Source organism: Stomoxys calcitrans, chromosome 5 (assembly GCF_963082655.1).
Source record: "Stomoxys calcitrans chromosome 5, idStoCalc2.1, whole genome shotgun sequence".
Lineage (NCBI taxonomy): Eukaryota > Metazoa > Arthropoda > Insecta > Diptera > Muscidae > Stomoxys > Stomoxys calcitrans.
The window spans coordinates 3,933,087-3,953,082 of record NC_081556.1 but is presented as its reverse complement, the minus strand read 5'-3'; the positions used below and the strand labels follow the sequence as shown (position 1 = coordinate 3,953,082).

Genomic DNA, 19,996 nt, shown 5'->3' with positions numbered 1-19,996 from the left:
AAGTAAACAATGAAATTCCTAACAATGGGATAGGGCTGGTAGTAGACCCAGACTAAACAATGCCCAAATGCTGATTCCATCACAGAATATCACATTTTTATTGGTAGAATGTTAAGAAGTAAATCTTCATTTTTTATTTCTTAATTACATTGAGTCTAGCAATCACATTTTGATGGCATTTCCTGAGTTATTTGTTTTACTATGGATAACAAAATGAATATCTTAAAGCCCTTAAAAACGTATTTCCTTTTTTATTCTAGCGAATAAAACTGTAGTCGGGAACACTATATCTCAAATCGTATATGAGTAAATTTGTCTTCAAGAAAGTAACAGCTAGCGGACAGGATTGTCGAGCGTGGGTTATGTAGTATTTATATCAATGAGGTGTTTTCGCAAGAAATACGATATAAGTACAACACACCTGCGTGTCAAAAGCTTATTTTTGTTCCGATTTTCAAAGTTTTTTTGCCCTCCAAAAAACAGGCCTAAATGTGCGGCGCATCTTTTATAGTGTCCAAGAAATTTAACTAACAATTTTTTTTTTGAAATTTTCGCAGAGGCTGGTCTCTTATTTTGTTGCTTGTGAAAGCATTTCTGAACCGATGTCACATTTGTTAACTGATTTAAAGATATCTCTATCCGTTCCAAAATGGCAGACTTATTGCCATTTATTTTTTCCCATCCCACTGTGCGACAGTGCAAAATTTCAGCCATAACGAATAAGAAAAATATCAAAAATTCTAATTGGGAGATCGGTTGTGTGTGATATAGCTGCCATATAGGCAGCTATATCAGGTTTTAACCGATGTGAAACTTACTTCTTACAGTTGTCGGAAGTTATATCAAAACACCACGTACAAATTTTCAGCTAAATAGTATAATAACTACGCCCCCTAGAGGTTCAAGAAGTCAAATCGGAAAACTGGCTTATATGGCAGCATTATCAAAACATGGACCGATTAGGCCTGAAAATTCCAACCGATCTACACAGATAAGATGTAGTTTGGCTGAAGAGCTACCAATGTCAAGCATATGCCAACTGACAGACGGACGCACATGGCTAAATTGGCTTAAAAGATGGGTTTTTAACTACTATCTTTTTGGCAACACTGGTTTAAACAGCTCACGCACGTTTTGTGTTTTGTTTCATTGTCAAACTTCTTCAGTTTGGTCTATTATTTAACCATGAATCGTCTTACAAACGAACAACGCTTGCAAATTATTGAATTTTATTATCAAAATGCGTGCTCTCGTAAGAAAGTTCACCGCGCGCTTCTTCTATTTTATGGACGAAGCTCAATTTTGGCTCAAGAGCTACCAATGCTTCCAGAAAAGTCACTCTTTGGTGCGGTTTATGGGCTGGTGACATCATTGGACCGTACTTCTTCAAAGATGCTGCTAATCGTAACGTTACTGTGAGTGGTGAACGCTACCGTGAGATGATATCCAACTTTTTTGGTCCAAAATGCAAGAGCTTGACTTGCATGACATGTGGTTTCAACATGATCGTGCCACATGCCACACAGCATGCGTTACAATTGGCTTATGGAGAGTCAAGTTTGGTGAACATTTTATCTCACGTTCGGCACCGGCCTATTGGCCGCATAAATCATGCGATTTGACGCCGTTAGACTTTTTTTTGTGGGGCTATGTTAAAGCTCATGGCTTGTCTGTATACCCTGCTTCAATTAACGCATTGAAAGAGAATGACATTTATTGACATTCGTCTTAAATCACTGGATGTCATAGTGGGTGGGAAAAACATTAGCCGGAAGTCGAGTCAACATACGAACGGTTCGAGCGAAAAAAGAATTCTCTCTATAATGCATTGTCCGGTCCAATCAATTACAAACGGGTGTAAGTTCCTGGAATGTCTAAAGTCCCTGACAAACATCCTTACATCAGGAAGAAAAAGACGAATATCAGACGAACACACATTATGAAAGTATCGATAGAACAGCGTCAAACAACCCACATTGCGACGATGTTCAAGGGGGGCAATAGAGTTGGATACCCTACTGTCCCCAATCAATGCATTCGCTCTCCTCTGTACACAGTCCATTAGCTCCAGGAATGATTTTGTAGCTCCAATCTATAAATGTGAGTACTCCATTTTCGGCCTTATGAAATTGCTATAGATGTTGAGAAGATCAGAAGGAGTGAAGTAAATGTTAAACCGTTTAAGGAAGCCTTAACACTTGAATGCTTTTTTCGACACTTCAGATACATGTTTAGCCCAACGGACATCACTTTATATTTTCATGCCCAGAACATCTTGATTTTCTGATTGCTCAACATCTACACCGTTAATAGACAAAGATGATCGTAATGGGTCAGCGAATCGTTAATGTGACAACAAACAGCACTGAGTCTTCCGTGCATTAAAATCTACTCGATTCATTCGGCGCCATTCAGAAATGGCAAGCAAATCCTGGTAAAGTGTATCGTCCATAACCCGCTTCTTGTTCTAAATCTCTCGAAGTCTTGACCTATAGTCGATTGATTACGAATGACAGAGATTACTGTCATCCGCAAATGAGTAGATCGGATTCTACGTCTGACTAAACAGATCGTTGATGAAAATAATAAAAAGAGAAGAAGAAAGAACTGAGCCTGGGGGCCATATATGTTTATCGCTCGATTGTCACTTCTAGATCCACTGCAAGCTCATTTATTGACCAATCTTGCCAAAATTTTCCACAACGCTTTCCTTGATGACTGCCACAATATCTATAGTGTTTGGTCGAAATCGGTTCAGATTTAGACAGCTCCCATATGTTCGTCATTTTTTGAGTAATTTGCAATAGTGTTGCAGTTTGAACATATTTGCTTGAATTTTTATATGCATTGATTAATAACCCATTTGAAAGCATCCGTCGAGGTCCATCAAATTTGTTCAGAATTAAATATAGCTCCCACTTTGTACTTATTGGATAGGTGTAGAGTATTATACAGTCGCCCGACCTTTGCCTTTCCTTACTGTTTTTTCAATGTAGAACCCATCATATGCAACACGACACTAAAACGGTTTCCAGAAATCTCCCTCCTAAGAATTTTGTGAAAAATTTTTTGGTTAAATTTTTTTTGGTTATTAAAAATTGCGGACTTTCGACAAGCCTAGTGCCCTCCAAAACATGACGTTTTATGACATGATAACCTTAAAAAGTTGCATTCGTCTACTTTACGCCTATCCAAATTTCATAAGGATACCTAATTCGAGCTAGAGTTTTTCGAAGACAGCTTTATTCTAGGGTTTTTTTTTACTCATTCGTTTAACCTATATTATGAATAAGCTCCATATCTCATATAGTCGATAGCCTAAAAGTATGTTATACATATTCAATCTTCATTTAAAATATGAAAATTTAAATATGAATTTTTCCGTTATTAGACTTTTATACAATCTTAATGCCAACATTGTTTAAATATATTGCTTACATACTACATAGTGTTAAATAAAATCGAACAATTTATATAAAATTTATTATGCAAACGCACATATTCACACATGAAGTACAATATGTATGCATACACATGTAAGAGACTTAAAACATTTACACATCTTCTTCGTCGGCTCCAACCCACCAATAGAGAGATATATTTTTAAATTTATTCTCTAACTTGGTTAAACATGCCATCGCCAACGCCTATGATTGTGAATGTGATTTTGCCAAAGGGGGAAAAATTTTATAACATTTTTCATGGCATCCTACATTTGTTGGTAAATATATGTAAGTATGTGTGTGTGTGTGTGTGTGTGTGCATGGCAAACAAACCAAAAATAAGTTAACGATAACGAAAAACACATAACCATTTAGAACCTTATGCTTGTCAGAGTTTCTTTTTAGCAGCTATTTGAGATTCTCTAGGCAAAGCAATCATACAGCAATCTTTAGTTTGTATAATAGGAAAATATGCAAAGGATTGTTGCCCAAAGAGCTGCTCTAGCAACATATGTTTTCAGTTTTGTGTTTATTTTGTTAAATGCCAATATAAGCCATTGGCGGGCGGGTGGCATAACCTTTGATAATGATTTTTGAACTGCAGAACTAATGCTGAGAAGGGACAAATGCTCATAATCGTTGATTTCAAATATTTAAATTTGCATAAAAATGTTAATAACGAGCATCTGATTGGACAAAGACAAGGGTTGCTCGGTAATGGGATGCAAATTATTTTATTTAAATTATAAAATACTATTGTTATTATATTAGTTGTAAAAATGTACTAAAATTTTTATGGGGCAGTATTACTTAAGTTAAAACATTATTTGATATAAGCAGTAAACTTCTTGAACTCTGATAAGATTTCCCTAGTTAGAAGGAAAGTTAAGGTTAACGAATGTGGGGAGTGTGTAATCTGCCAGACTAAGGCAATTTAGCCCATTAGGATGCTACAGAAACAAGAAAAAGAAAAGTGCTTTCTGGTTTCTACCAACCAACTAAGCTGAAAAGTTAAAACGTATAAAATCTCCCCTGAAAGTCACTACATTTCAGTTTGTTTGGGATAACAAAATGGAAAATCCTAACCATATGATTATGATTATATACGACATGTTCACCCAGTGGGAATGGTGGTTCTGACTGGCTACACTTCTGTATTACAGAATCTGCATTGTCTTTCCAGTATGTAGAACATCTTACTCGAATACATGTCTTAGCCTTTCTCTTATAGCGCAATCAAAGAGCTCAAATCTAGAAACAAATCCTTTTCCAAAGACTTTTTCTTGTATACCAACTAAAGTCCTTGAAGAACTCCTTTTTTATAACTTTATGCATATACTCTACAGGATATCGTTTGGAGCAAACTTTTTATACCCAACAGTTGCAGCCATCCCTATTAGATGCTCCATTTCTATTATTTCTACATACTTATGAAGTCTCGTAAAAGATTTTGTTGATTTTTTGCAAATCTACTATTAACTTTACAGCTTTGCATAAATTTTAATTAACATTTTTAATACCTCCCCGGTGACCGAGACGATTTAAATAAATGATGGCAAATCGGAAATAATTACTCCCTTTGAAAGGTTGTTTGCGTGTGTGTTTTTAGCGGTGTCATGCTCTTCTTGTTGTCTACCTTAGCCTTTGCTATGGATAGCCGTTCGAGCACAAGGACACAACGGGAACAATCTTCCACTATCACACCGAAGATGTAAAGATGCCAGGCAATCTCTAAACGAAATCTATGCAAAGTGGAAAACAGCAGCCACTCCATTTAATTTGATAATAAAAATTGTCGACATTCCTATGGCACCTGCGGTCCTATGAAAATCCTAAACTCCCTTCTAATGCTTCTCTGTCACTGTCATCGCCATTTCCCATTATTTTGAATAGCAATAAGAACATTTTTTTGCAGCATTTTTCTTTTCTTTTTTTTTTGCAATTTATTGAACACCAAACATAATTCACATTCAATTTCTAGGGTGACCATGGGCGTAGAAGACAAAAATTGTTAAGGGGGTGGGTGGTCCAAAAAAATTGGACCAAATAAAAATCATGGCGAACTAAGTCAAGATTTCTTTGTCGGAGACAAACATTTGTCCAAAATGAGGTTTCATGAAAATTTCATCCAAATTAAATTTTCTAAAAAATTTTTTCTACGGTCGGATATTGTCCGACTGCAGACCTAAACACTAAGGGTGAAATTTGTATACGAAGTTCGTACTCTACCTTTAAATACCTTTCATTTGATACCCATATTGTCCCTATCGGTAAACATGTCCTTTCGGGTGGGTTTTGGGATGGGGCGTCCCCCCAGATTACTTGACCTCAAAATTGTATACCAATTTCGTGATTTTGGAGTACCATAAGGTGGCATACAAAATTTCGCTTAATCAGTGCACTCTTCTCCTAGATCTGGCTTTTTTTGAAAATTGGGGTATGGGGGTGGGTCCGCTCCCTCTTCGTACCATCTGTGAAAATTTCATGAAAATCGGTTCAGCTGTTTTTGAGTCTATACTGAAGAGACGAACAAGCAAACAATCAAATAAACAAACAAATCGTCATGCAAAATTTCGCTTGAATCAGTACACTCATCTCCGATATCTGGCATTTTGAAAATTGGGGTATTGGGGAGGGGCCGCCCGGGGCCGGTTTAGCTGTTTTTCAGTCTATACGGAACAGACAAACAAGCAAACAAACAAAGCGCAACAATTCCATTTTTATACAATCGATAAGATTATCCCCCTTATTAACTCCACTTCCCTGCGTGCTCTCGCCTGAATACCCTCAAGAGGAGATTTCTCCTTTCGTGCCAAAATGAATTGAATAAAATAAAATCAACGACGCAGCATTGGATGGAGAAATCAAACAAATCTACTTTCGAACGGAAGTGTAGCATATTTTTGGCACCATTCAGCTTTTAGGTATTTGCCGTTGTTAAACGGTTATAGTAGGATATCGAAATTTCCTCCCTTCTGGTACTTCCTGCCTCTGCATAAATATTTTTGTGTTTTTGTTTCTCGCAGCTTTTTTTTTACCAGTTGGCATTATCTTTTGGTCGAAGGCGGGAGTTGGGGGAGCGGAGGCTAACTGTGTTAACAAACACTTGTTGTTAATGCCCATTCGCTAGAAAGTTGTATTTCTAAACAACGACAGCTTTGGGCTTTTATTGAAATTCCCATAAATAGGACAGAAGGACCTCCTTCGTCGCCATACGCTTTGTTGGCAGAGTTTGACACAAAATTATGTTCATTGACTGAGTGTTTGTTTAATGAGGGTGGGCTGGTAGGAACAACAGCAACAACAAATAGAAAACAAAATGTTTGCTCATTTTCTGTTTTTTTCAAAAAGTTTTTTGTCGACAAGCAAATCGAATTCCAAGTGATTTGCTTGTAAAGGGAAATTTATTAGCAATTCAGCAACGATTGATTTTGGGCGCTACATTTTTTTTTTTCGTTTTGTTATAACAAGTATTTTTAGAAGCTATCAATGGAATATGTTCAACCTCCTCTGCTTGCCTAGGAGAAGGGGTAACTATTGTGAAACACTTTGCGTTGATTTTTTTTATCCAACGCCCCCTTTTGTGTTCGATGACAAACCAAAATTTATGACATTATGAAAAAGTAATGAAATAAAGTCATCGCAATGCAGTTAAACGTACATTTACCCACCAAAAGGGTGAAACACATCCTTTGTTGTTAACAGGGGACAAAAAGAACTTAAACAAGCACTAGCAACTTTAATGCTGGTCTTTGTTCACAGCTTCCGAAGTAAGGAAAAGTGTAAGCAGTTAAGCCTTGCCAAAGTGGAGATTCAAGTTTATGATAAACGTTTTGTATTCTGTCTTAAAACGAGTAAAGTGATCACTTTTTATGGTGCCCATGAAAAATAAACTTGTCATCGAGAGAGTGGTAAATCAATATTTCAGTATATGCCATGAGAGTTAATAACAGTTTTTTTACAGCTCTACAAAAGTTTATTCGCTAGAAAATCAATTTTTATGAGAGCTGTTGTTTGAATTTCGAGTTCATTGAAAAGTTTTGGCATGGTAACAGGACACACAGAAATATCTTCAAATTTCCAAAAAAAATAGATCTCTCATGCAACAGCAAGTAAATTCAAATTCAAAACAAAATTCAAAGAAAATTTAATTCTCAAAAGTTTTCTAGAAAATTAAAAACCTTATATCTGGATACAGATTATCGAATTCAATTAAGCAATTTTTTGCGAGAAAGCATTTTCAGTAAAAATTACATTTAGACAAAATTTTCTAATAAAATAAAACTTTTACAAATTTTTCAAAAAAATTTTGGCTGGGATTAAATTTATTCTTAATATGGAGATAAAATTTTAAAATAAATTTCACAAAAAAATATTTAGACATCTTCTAGAAAAATGAAATATTGGCAAAATTTTTTACAGAAATAAAATTTCCACAAAAATTTCTGTGATTCAAAGATTTTGTTGTCAAAATTTTCTACAGAAATATAATTTTGACAAAAATTTCTATAGAAATAAAATTTTACCAAAAATTCCTGCAAATTGCAAATTTTGCCAATGATCATTCCCCTAAGGAACTGGCGCAAACTTATCACATGAGTGCAGTCCGATTCAAGTTTAAGCTCAATGATAAGGGGCCTCCTTTTTATAGTCGAGTCCGAACAGCGTGGCGCAGTGCGACACCTCTTTGGAGAGAAGTTCTGCATGGCATAGTACCTCACAAATGAGGGGAAAACCAACGCTGACAATTTTTTTCTGATGGTCTCGCCAGGATTCGAACCCAGGCGTTCAGCGTCATAGGGGGACATGCTAACCTCTGCGCTACGGTGGCCTCCAAAAATTCTTGTTGAAATAAAATTTTGTCTGTTTGCGCTTCCTTTTTTATACCCATCACCGTAGGATTGAGGGTATATTCATTTAGTCATCGAAATATCCATTTCCGACCCTACAAAGTCGGATCGTCTTAAAATTCTAAGACGATTTAACGATGTTCGTGTGTCTGTCCGTCACAGATACGTCTTTTTGATGCATGCTAAGCTTTATTTTTCATCCGATTTCACTGAAATTTGAAACAGTGAGCAATTTTAGGCCTCCCGACATCTGACCCACATCTGAATATGGTTGAGATCGGACTAAATTTAGATATTGCTGTCATATAGACCGATCAGCCGATAAAGGGTCTGAAGCCCATAAAAGTTTTTTTATTACCCGATTTCGCTTAAATTTGAAACAGAGGGTTATTTTAATCCTCTCGATATCTGACCTAAATATGGTTCAGATCGGACTATATTTAGATATAGCTGCCATACAGATCGATCTCCCGATAAAGGATCTAGACAAAGTAAATCTTTATTTTTTATCCGATTTCGCTGAAATTTGAAACAGTAAGTAGTTTTAGGCCACCCGCCATCCGACCCAAATATGGTAAAGATCGGACTGTATTTGGATATAGATGTCATATAGACCGATGAGCCGATTAAGGGTCTGAAGCTCATAAAATCTTTATTTATTATCCGATTTTGTTGAAATTGGAAATACAAAATTCAACAGTGACTTATATTTATTAGACCACTTAATGTCTGTGCCGAATTTGGGTGCATAAGTTATCCAATTTTCATCGGTTTGTGACGAAAGGGGGTTTACATATATACCCGAGGTGGTGGGTATCCAAAGTTCGGCCCGGCCGACCTTAATGCCTTTTTACTTGTTCAGTCTTAAAATCTTATTTAGATTGTCTGGCTTTAGACCATTTTTTATGCTTTCTATTCAAAGAATAGTTTAACAAAAAAAAAAAAAAAAGACTTTAAAAGTCAGCAAAAGTGTATTGTTGCTAGAAGCATTTGACTGGTTATCCCGTATCGCGATTTCAATTTCGACCAAGAAATATCATCAGCTGACGATGTCAAATGGAACATGGTGCGATACAACCATCCCAACTAAAGTAGATTCTAAAGCACACATCTGAATTTGAACAGGGCTATTTAAGACGACTTGATTCACAAGAGCAATGAAAAACAAATCAAATCTTACTTCCCTTATTCAAATACAACTTATCCAACGATGCTAATAGCAACAAACACAAACATCTTTTGCGAAACTCTTGTTCTTCGCATGGCGTTTGCCCAACGGTTGATGCTGCCAGTACTGTATTAGCAGTGCCCTACGCCACATGAGACGTGCTTTTCGTTTGGTTTATCTGTTTTTACTTTCTTTTTCAGTCTAAAAATGCTTTAAATCTACTCTAGTTGGGTTGGTTGTAAAGCACCATGATCCATTTTTACAGGATTGTGTAGGGGTACGGACCCCTTATCCCAAAAACACCAGCCAAAATCAAAAGTGAACCGATCGGGGCAATATGGGAATCAAATGAAAGTTATTGAAGAGTAGAATACCAATATAGTATTAAAAATTAAGTCCAAATACCCAAAAAGTTCAATAACCCCAAAACTCCTCTGAGCAGAAAAATTGAACGTTCATACAATATGGGGTTCAAATGAAAGGTATTCGGGAGTAGATTACGAATCTGCCATTTAATTTTAAATGGATGAAGACATTTATTCCAATTAAGACTATAACGGCTAAATCTGATGACAAAAGTTAGTTTAACCAGACATGCAGAGATGCTGTCAGATCAAAAGTGGTATCCCCCAAAACACCCCCAAATGGGCATATTAGCCGACCATGACTATATGTGATTCAAATGAAAGCAAGTTGGGAGTAGATTAGAAAAATTAAATTAAAATTAATGTTTTAGTATCTAGGTGGCGCTAAACCTCCTTAAAACGCCTCAAATAGCTTATTTGACCCCTCATGACAATATGGTACTAAACTGAAATCCATTTGACAGTAGATAGGAAACCAGTTTTGTGTTCACGTGTTTGGGGGTGAACCCCAAAGCACCCCATAAACTGAACTTATTTCCCGAACTTATATGGAGCTCAGAGTTTAAGAGCGAATTTAATACCTATTTTTAGGGGAAAGTAGTGGAGTGCCAGCCCCAGCCCAGCCCAAAAAAGGTCCTCCAAACGGTATATATATCTATCGACCATGGTAATTTTGTGCTTAAATGAAAAGTATTTGGGAGTAGAGCCCGGATTTGACAATCATATTTGGGCGAAATGTTTGAGGTACCATCCCACCACCAAAAAACACTACCATCCCAATGGATATATAGACCAAACATGACAACATAGGACTCAAATGAAAGATTTCTCACTCCCAAAATACACCTCAAACCGGACATATTTACCCACTACAATATAGGAGTCCAAAGAAAGGTATAAGGGAGTAGAGCAAACATTTGCCCATGAACATTTTATTAGATAAGAGGGTCAAACTTTTCACATATAAACGAGAGCTGTCCGTTTCAACTTTAAGCTCATTGATAAAGGACATCCTTTTTATAGCCGAATCCCAAAGGCGTCGCACTGCGGACACCTCTATGGAGAGAAATGTTCCCATCTTAAAACTTTATCAAAACAGGACTTATGTGTATAGCGACAATTGCAATATGGGCTAAAAAGAGGGTTAGAGAAGGCGCTGCGGAGCGGGTCCGGTTCGCCTAGTTTTCTAAGAAAACGAAAAATTTTTACCAAATTTTCTATAGAAATTAATTTCGTATGGTTTGGTTTATTTTGGTCGACCTTCTAAAATGTTTCTACTAAAAAATTATTTTTCAAGTAATCTTTTCTAGAATAAATTTTTGAAAAAAAGGGTTTATTGGAATCCGTACAGATAATGTTAGTATTCTTTTAATTTATTGCTATATTGCTATAGTTTACAAGTTTTCTAAAAGAAAATTTGGACAAATTTTTCGATATTCGACTTTTCTCCGATATTGTGTGAATCGTATTTCGTTGGTTGTACTAACTCCCTTGAATTTATTAGGCTCCTGTCGTCATTCAAGGAATAAGACCAGCTTTTGCATCTTAAATAAAAAAATTCCAAATTAAATTGTCTACATGCACGATGTCTTCATTTATTTTGTCAAAGTAATTTTTTTTGCAGATAATCTGATATAGATATTTGTTAATGCAAATAATAAGAAAACTTGCCCGAATACTTCCAACAGGAAAGGGAGCAAGGCTTTCAATTTTTTTCTCCAAGCAAATTTGTCAATCAAGAAAATTTGCCATTTATCATGGCAGAACATATTTCATGAGCATTGAGTAGTGGTAACCTTTAGCATTTTTCTCGTTATTCTCCCTCTCTCTCTCTCTCTCCAGAGATATCCCACGCAATTTATATGCCTTAGCACAGCCATGTGCGCTGAGTCTCCGACATTTTGACTCTAGGAATGGGTTGGTAGGTCTGAAATTCCATTACGTTCATTCAGCCGTTCATCCATCCATCCATCCATCTATCCATTCCCCTATTGAGATGCAACAAATTGAAATGGGGCGCCTTAAAATAGGCAGCATTTGTTCAACTAATTTCTTTTATATCAAGGAGCACAACGAGCATGAAGACTACTTACCATGTTTTATTTCTGCTGCTGCTGCTGTGGTTGTTGTTGTTGTCGTTGTCACTTTTGTTGTCGTTTCCTTGCCATCATTTGTACGTAAATGTATGTGACTTTAAGCTTCTCTATTTATCTCCTTCCGCTGCAGTCAGTCTTCAGTTCCTTAACTGTTCCTTTTCATGTCTTCAAGCTTTTCCGTTTTTTTTTTTGCCTTTAGTAGGAAAGAAGAAGGAGTAGCAAAACAAAACAAAAAAAAGATAATAACAATAAAAGCCCATCATGTTGTTAAACGATTTGCTATGCTGGCTATGCGTTTGCTTTTGCCACTGTATTAATGTAGGGGTGCTTGTGTTTGTACGTTAGTGTTTGTCTACATACGTACATACATAGATATGTACGAATTTCAATGGAATTTATTTACTTGGGTGTGTGTGTGTCAACATTCCATACAAATGAGAAAATGGTGTTCATTAAGGTCTTAAGAAGCATAAGTGTGATAATCCATTATACTCCTACTCTAGAATAAGCTTCAGGGCATATATTCACTCGCCCAGCCTAGGGGAGGCATAATCGTTTACGTCTACTCAAATCCACACACACACTTATGCACCCGTTCATATGCAAACATTTCCCTTTCACATATTTCGGCAATAACGAACATTCTTTGCCAACTTATTTTCAACATATAAACATTCAAATATGGCTGCATACATATGTAAGACTTTAGATCAAGATGCGGGTGTTTATATGTAAATATATTTTAGTATGTGTATGGATGTATGTATGTATGTAGCTTTCCCATTGATTGCGTGTATCATGCAGAAGACCTTACTTTAATATCAATATTTTGCTTCTGAAAGATATAAATCAAAAAATGTTTGGAATTTTGACCTTTTGATTCGAGTAATATTTCCATTGCTTTTTCAAAAAAAATCTTCGTACAATATTAAGCGTAGGATGAAGGGTCAAAATAGCTTAAGCGTAGGATGAAGGGTCAAAATGGCTTGGTTATTGCGTTGGTAACACAGTGAAATTAGTTTAGTATATCTCATGTTGATCCATTACCTCATATAAGTGCCATAAGAAGTTGAAAAGTATAAATATAGCTATGTAATTTGACATATGTATAGCTGAGGGATTTAACGGATGATGTACAGTGGGATAGGAGAAATATTTAGCGTAGAAAGTTTACTACTTTTGAACGGAAGGTTAAGATCTTGTAATAAATGAACTTCTTTCGGCTCTCAACAGGTATGCTGATCTGAGCCTTTGTCGACAAACAGATTGTCGATGACAGATCAATGAGAAGACTCTCAATATGGTGATAAACCAAAGAAAGACGCAACTGGTTCCGACTCTGAAGAGGTCTATACTCGAAACTGTACCGTCAAGATTACGCTCAGGCTGAGGGAGCTTGGCATCTTGAGGGGGTAGGGTGTATTTTAGCCGCGAAAACCGGGCAATGACATAGGAAATTCTCCAACGCTTCATCATCTTCCCCACATGCCCTGCACATGCTATCACTTGCCGCACCGATTTTACATAAGTATGCTTGTAGTCCTGTGTCGCGTTATGATACCGAAAGCTATACTGACCTCCTTCTTAATTCCTTTTGCTCTACGATATGGATCACCCCATAGGATTTTCTTCGTCCTGCCGACTGTTTCGCTGTTCCACAGTGTTGCATGCGCGGTCGTCGCCCACGGCCTTAACTCGGACTGCGTCGACCCGAAAGGCTTCGGGTTAACCAAGTTTATTGACGGCAGTCCTCTAGCCTTCACTGCCAAATCGTCTGCCCTTTCATACCTCCCTTATATCCCGGTACCTAAACGATGCGGATTTTGCCATCCTCAGAGAAGGCTTTAATCTCCTTTTTACACTGCAAGACTGTTTGTGACCTTACCCTCCAGGTTGTTATTGCCATTTTACTGTCGGTAAAGATGTTCACACTCGACGTCCTCGAATTAGTACCCACCACCTCACGCATTCCGTGATCGCCCGGATCTCCGCGTGCAGGACCGTATTATGGTCAGGCAGTATAAAACAGACCTCAGTCCCTGGTTTCTCAAAGTAAACCCTCGGGTACACTCTGTCCCCTAGCTTTGATGCATCAGTGTAACATAATCTTTCAGATTGCAATACAAGGGTTCCGTCAATCCAAGACTGTGCCGATGGCAGCAGTGCCTCGCACTCGACTTCAAAGTTCATCTCAGGTATCCGATAGGAAACCTCTTCCCTTTCTTCCAGGTTTCCTATCGTCGCCTCGATTATACCGCGATGGTATGAGCTGCTCCCATCCTCAATTCATTCTCCCATCGCCTTAAGTCTCATAGCCGCAGTGGCTGCCTCACGCTTAATCTGTATGTCAATGGGTCGGATATCTAGAATAGTCTCCAGTGCCCTAGTGGGCGTGGTCCTCATCGCCTCGCCTATGCCAAGACAACATGTTTTCTTAACCTGTCGTATGGTCGTTATTTTGCACTTTTTCTCCATAGCAGTCCACCAAACTACTGAGGCGTGAGTAAGGATTGGTCTAATCACCTTCCTGTAGAGCCACTAGACTATCCTCGGATTTAGGCCCCATTACATAGTGCCCAACATCTGTTAGCCTTCTCAGTACGCTTCTGAATGTGACACTTCCAATTCAGTTTCCTGTCCGAAATCGAAATCGTCCTATTGAAGAAACGTGGTGCGTCAAATTAGCCCATTTCGTCTTCCTCGTGAACAGGCATATTTCCGTCTTCTCTGGGTTAACATTGAGACCTCTGGGTCTAGCCCAGTCATATGGCATATGCAAGACCCTTTCAGCCCTTCTGCATAGCTTGTTCGAATCCTTAGTATTATGAAATCTTCTGCGTAGCAGACGGGTTCAATTCCCTCCTCAGTCAGCATCCGTAATAGGCCATTTATGGTGGTCTCCCATAGGAGTGACGATATAATGCCCCCCTGTGGCGTGCCCAGTGCAACTTTCTCCTTTATATTTATGCCATGGGACACACAATTTAACCACTTGTTCCTTAGCATATGATTTATCCAGTCTGTAAGGGCCGGGTCCATTCGGTACTGGTCTAAGGATTGGATCAATGTGTCGGTCCGCACATTATTAAAAGCCCCCTCGATGTCAATGCATACCGCCAGTGTGTACGTTTTGGCATCCAGGGATTCTTCTATTTAGTGTGTGGTGGCACACTTTGTGAAAATAACTTTGTTTCTTAATTTAAATATTTATCAAGTAACCTTAGAATAATTTTATTATTTCGTAAAAACAACTTTGTTTATTATTCTGAATATTTATCACATAGGCTTAGGATAATTTTGACAATGTACAAGAAATTCATTTCTGTATAATAAAGTTTAGTTTTGAATTAGTTTTTATTACGAACACATCTATATCGATTCATATTTAGATATAGCCCCATGTAAACCAATTCATCAATATGATTTCTTAAGCCCTTAAAGAGTGCAATTATCGTTTGATTTAGCTTTAATTTTGTACAATGACTTCTCTCATATGAGGCCATCCCCCTATTTTTGAGCTCCTAAATGGTGCAGTTTTCATCTGATAGGCTCAATGACTTTGCCTATGACCTCCAGCATACATGCCAAGTACGATCCAAATCGGGCTATAACCGCATACAGCTCCCATATAAACCGATCTCACAATTTTACATTTTGAGTTCCTAGAGGTCGTATTTTTTATCCAACTTTTAACCAATTATCCTATTTAAATGTCTGCCTTTGAAAAGTAACCGTGCCAAGAACTTGATAAATGCAATCCATGATGGAGGGTACATAAAACTGGACCCGGCAGTTTTTACCTGTTTTTCGCTAGTATGTGAAATCAAATAGAGAAAATATTATCATTGTGTATTTTTATTTTATTATACCCATCTCCTAATCATTCCATTTGTAACACCTCGTAAAATGAGTCTGCGATTCCATAAATATTAAGAATTCTTCGCCCGTCCGCCTGTCGAAAACACAAAATCGCTCGAGCGAATTGAGATATCCGCATGAAATGAGAAATATGAGTCTGCCACCCCATAAAGATTATGAATTCTTCGAAATCACGATATCGCTCAAACGAATACAGATATCAGCTTGAAATACTGCACAGAGACTTCTAAAAACTTCTCATGATGGATGAATGGGCCCTATCGGTTCGGATTTGGATATAAAATGTTGCTTCGACTTGACATAGTGGGCCCCTAAAAGCCGCAATTAAAACTTTGCACACTTTGTTCTATTGTTACATTCAACATCCGTGTTGAGTATGGTCCTAATCTCTAATCTCCCGATAAGTCTTCTACGGTCCCATTAAGCTTCAGTTTTTGGCTGATTTGGTAGAAATGCTGTGCGATAAGTACACTTGTCATCTTCTACCACGTTCATTTGTGACATTTTGAGTAGAATCCTGGTGGTGGGTCCCAAATATTTTATCATGTCCCTTTAAATGCTCCAAATAATTTATGCCGATGCTCAAACTTTAATAATGTTAACTAATGCAGCCTTATTTTGTTTCACCTAATGCATTTAAATTTTTTTCATTCCATCAACATTCAATGAAAAAAGTGTTTTTTTTTATTTTTTCTCAGAAAAAAATAAATAGATATTTTTCTTATTTCATTTCAGATCAAGTCATCCAGCAATGCATAAACAAAACCGGTCCCTTAAGAATACAGGTAGACATTTTTCTATTATTCTACATATTTTTATTTTTCAAAACCATTTTGGTCTACAATTCCTGCAAGAGTGAATTTTCCAAAATTAAATCTTAAAATTACCCCCATTTATTTCGTTTCTCATAAAATTTAATATTCATCATACGTCCACCTTACTCTCATCATTCCCAAAGCCATGGTAGTTGTAACAGTAGGCGTATACGTGTTGTTGGTCGAGCGTGTTGTATTAATTATACGTTGCGTTGTACCTTTGGCTTTGAAATCATTTATTTATGAGAATTTCTATTCAACAGTTTTCTTTGTCTTCTTCTTCTTCTTCTACATTGTCGTCGTTGTTGGCTGCTTCACACAGACCCTATACCTGTGAAATAAATCACACGCCATAATGGCGATGACTTTTGTATTATTTGGGAATCCCTTTAAACCTTAAAGTTCAAAAGGGTTAAATAATCCCAGGGATACAATAACACGAACATTTGCCCACTCACACAGACATACAGATGTAGCCTTAAGCATAGTAGCCCTAGCATATATATCTTAACCATTAAACCCCAGGACAGTGTCTGTGGTAGTGTATGTATGCATATCTATATATGTGTATGTGTGTGTGTATGTCTTTCTCACTCACAGTGTTCAAATAAATATTATTGTAATACACCGTAGTAAGCCGAAAGGTAAATTTGCTTGTCCCAAGAACCACAACAAGATAACGACATTTTCCTCTACTCTTTGGGTTTGTCTCTAAATAAGGCATCTCCTTGTCTGCGAGGAACATCAACATCATCAGTGGGGCAATCGTTGGCATACTGAAGCGGGCTACAGGCTCATTGCCAACAATTGAAATGCTTTGTTGGCTTCAATTTGAATATTTTCACTTCGGCAAGTGTTAAATGATTTTAGCAAGAAGCCCCAAAAAGAAAACCCCGCAACGCGGGTATATTAAACTCTTTTTGGCTTTATGCAGGGGATAGTTCGCTCGGTTGAGTTTCATCAGTATTTGGTTAGGCCAAATTCCTTTGCATTTCAAGTGTGACAGGCAAGAGCCATTGCTTGTTACCTTCAACCAACTTGAAACAGCCAATGAATTCTGATGAAAAAGCTTTCGATATTGAAGAGAGCTTTCGCCACAAGCCATGTGTTGTTTATGCCTCTCTCTTTTTCTCTCACTAATCCCCTGTTACCCAGACACTCAAGCACAACATATAGGCCACGAATGTGTGTCAGTAATGCGAGCAGGAATGAATTCATAGTTACTTGAGCCCTATCGAGAGCATGGTGAATTAAGGCTGCCGAAAAATTAAAGATAAAAGCTTTTACACAACAACAGCAACAACAACAATAAACGAATGCAACACAAGCTTGCCCAATTTTAAAAAGGGAGATTAAATCTGTAAAAACAACAAACAAAATAGAGCAGCCCAGCATCAGAGAGTTCAGCACTCCAAATGAGTGGTGAAGAGCCCAAGGCAAACATATGCCAGGGTATGATGGTTTGGTGGTAATGTTGTTTATGTTGCGTGTACTTCTTTGTTTACAGAGAGTGTGTATTTTGTATTATCAAGCCTGTAAATACATTTGTTGCATTGTGCTGGTGGGCTGTATATGTAGGTGTGCCTGTGTGTGTTTGCTTACATGCCAAATAATGCTGAAAGGGGGAATTTCATGGTTATCATTCTCAAATTGAACTCACACAGCAACGAAATCAGCTTTAATGCCAAACGCAACTATCAAGTATACGAAAAGGGAGAGCAACCACATAAACCACCGAAGAGGTGGTCAAAATTCTTGACATAGCAGACACTTGTGATATTTTGAGGAAAGAGAGAATATTTCCGAAGTGAATAGTTAGTATTAAAGTAGTCTCGTAAACCAAGTTAAAAGGTTAACTTAAGGAAAACCAGTTAGGAAAGGCAAAGTTCGGGCGGTGCCGACGTTATAATACCCTAAGTGGGAGCTATATCTTATTTTGAAACAATTTGACGGATCTCGGCGGATGTTTTCAGATGAGTTATTAAACAATCCGTATCAAATTTCGAGCAAATTTCATTTCAAGCCGATGTGCATTGTCATGGTGAACAATTATTCGTCTTTCTTGATCGTTTTCAAATTTTCTCCTATGACTTGACGCAATGAAATTGTGAAGTGCCACTCAGAATTGACAGTCCTACGTTGCTCCAGCGTAACAATCGCCACATGACCACGTTTGCCAAAGAAACAGGCGCCATTTGCTTCGAAGAGCTTCCTCAACGAAAAACTTTCGTTGGATTTGGTTGGACTTCGAAGACCCACACTGTCGATTGTTGTTTTGTTTCGGGCTCATACGCATAGATCCACGATAAACATATTTTGAATACCCGCGGTCGTATTTTTTCAATATTTCTTCGCATTATTCGACATGAGCCTTCTTTAAGCCATTGACAAGTTGTACGGCAAGGTGTTCATGAAATATCGAATGTGTGCTGGTGGAAGAAATGCCCAATTTTCCCTCTATCTGACGATATGTCACATGACGATCTTCCATGGTAAGTTCGCTCATGGTACAATGTTCGCTGGTACACGCCTGTTTTTGGATATCCTTCACGGAATTCGACATTGATCAAGCGACGGCAATGACTCAATTCATAAAACTAATTTTTCACGGTGCTGTAGGATGATCCTTCATCGTCAGTGAAAAATTTAAGTACATCAATGCACGTTTGTCGTGATAATCCACGCTTTGTTTGTTGTGAAAAATGATCGCTCGAAAATGTTCACGATTGAATTCCTTTTTTTTGTCAAATTATTTTTTTCAAGTCACTGTAAACAATGATGGCCGTACATCGAAGAGAAAGTATAAATGTGCGAGTCCCTAGATCAGAACTCGAGGCGAGGCTTACTTTCGAAGTAGTAAAGCTAGGCGCTTGAAATGTTGTACAAATGTTTCCCATTAGTGTAGGACGGTTGGGTTGTAAATGCGCCAAATCGGTCCTTGTTTTTATTTAGCTGCCATATATACCGATCTCCCTAGTTGACTTCTTAAACTCCTAGAGGATGGAATTCTTATCCAATTTTTTGAAATTTTGCACTTGGCATTTTATTATGACTTCCAACATCTGTGCCATGTAAGGTTCAAATCAGTCTATAACCAGATATAGGTGCCATATAAGCCAATCTCCCGATTTGACTTCTTAAGCTTCTAGAGGGCGCAATTCTTATTCAGTGTGGATGAAATTTTGCATGTAGCGTTTTGTTTTGACTTTCAATAACTGTGCCAGGTATGGTCTATCACTGCATAACCCGATATAGCACCCGTATAAAGCAATCTCCCAATTTGACTTATCAAGGCTCTGGTGGGCGCAATTATTACTCGATTTGCCTGATATTTAGGGGTGGTATCTTGCATGACTTCTAACATCCATGAGAAGTACGGT

The 19,996-nt window shown here is 37.6% G+C and overlaps 1 long non-coding RNA gene across 1 annotated transcript in view; it reads left to right on the top strand.

Moving 5' to 3' along the window:
* The window catches only part of LOC131998127 (uncharacterized), a 49,349-nt gene that overhangs the window by 5,411 nt on the left and 23,942 nt on the right, over nt 1-19,996 (top strand). Inside the window, exon 2 of the long non-coding RNA XR_009398589.1 lies at nt 16,537-16,586. This is a non-coding gene — a long non-coding RNA (uncharacterized LOC131998127). The remainder of the gene's footprint in view (nt 1-16,536; nt 16,587-19,996) is intronic.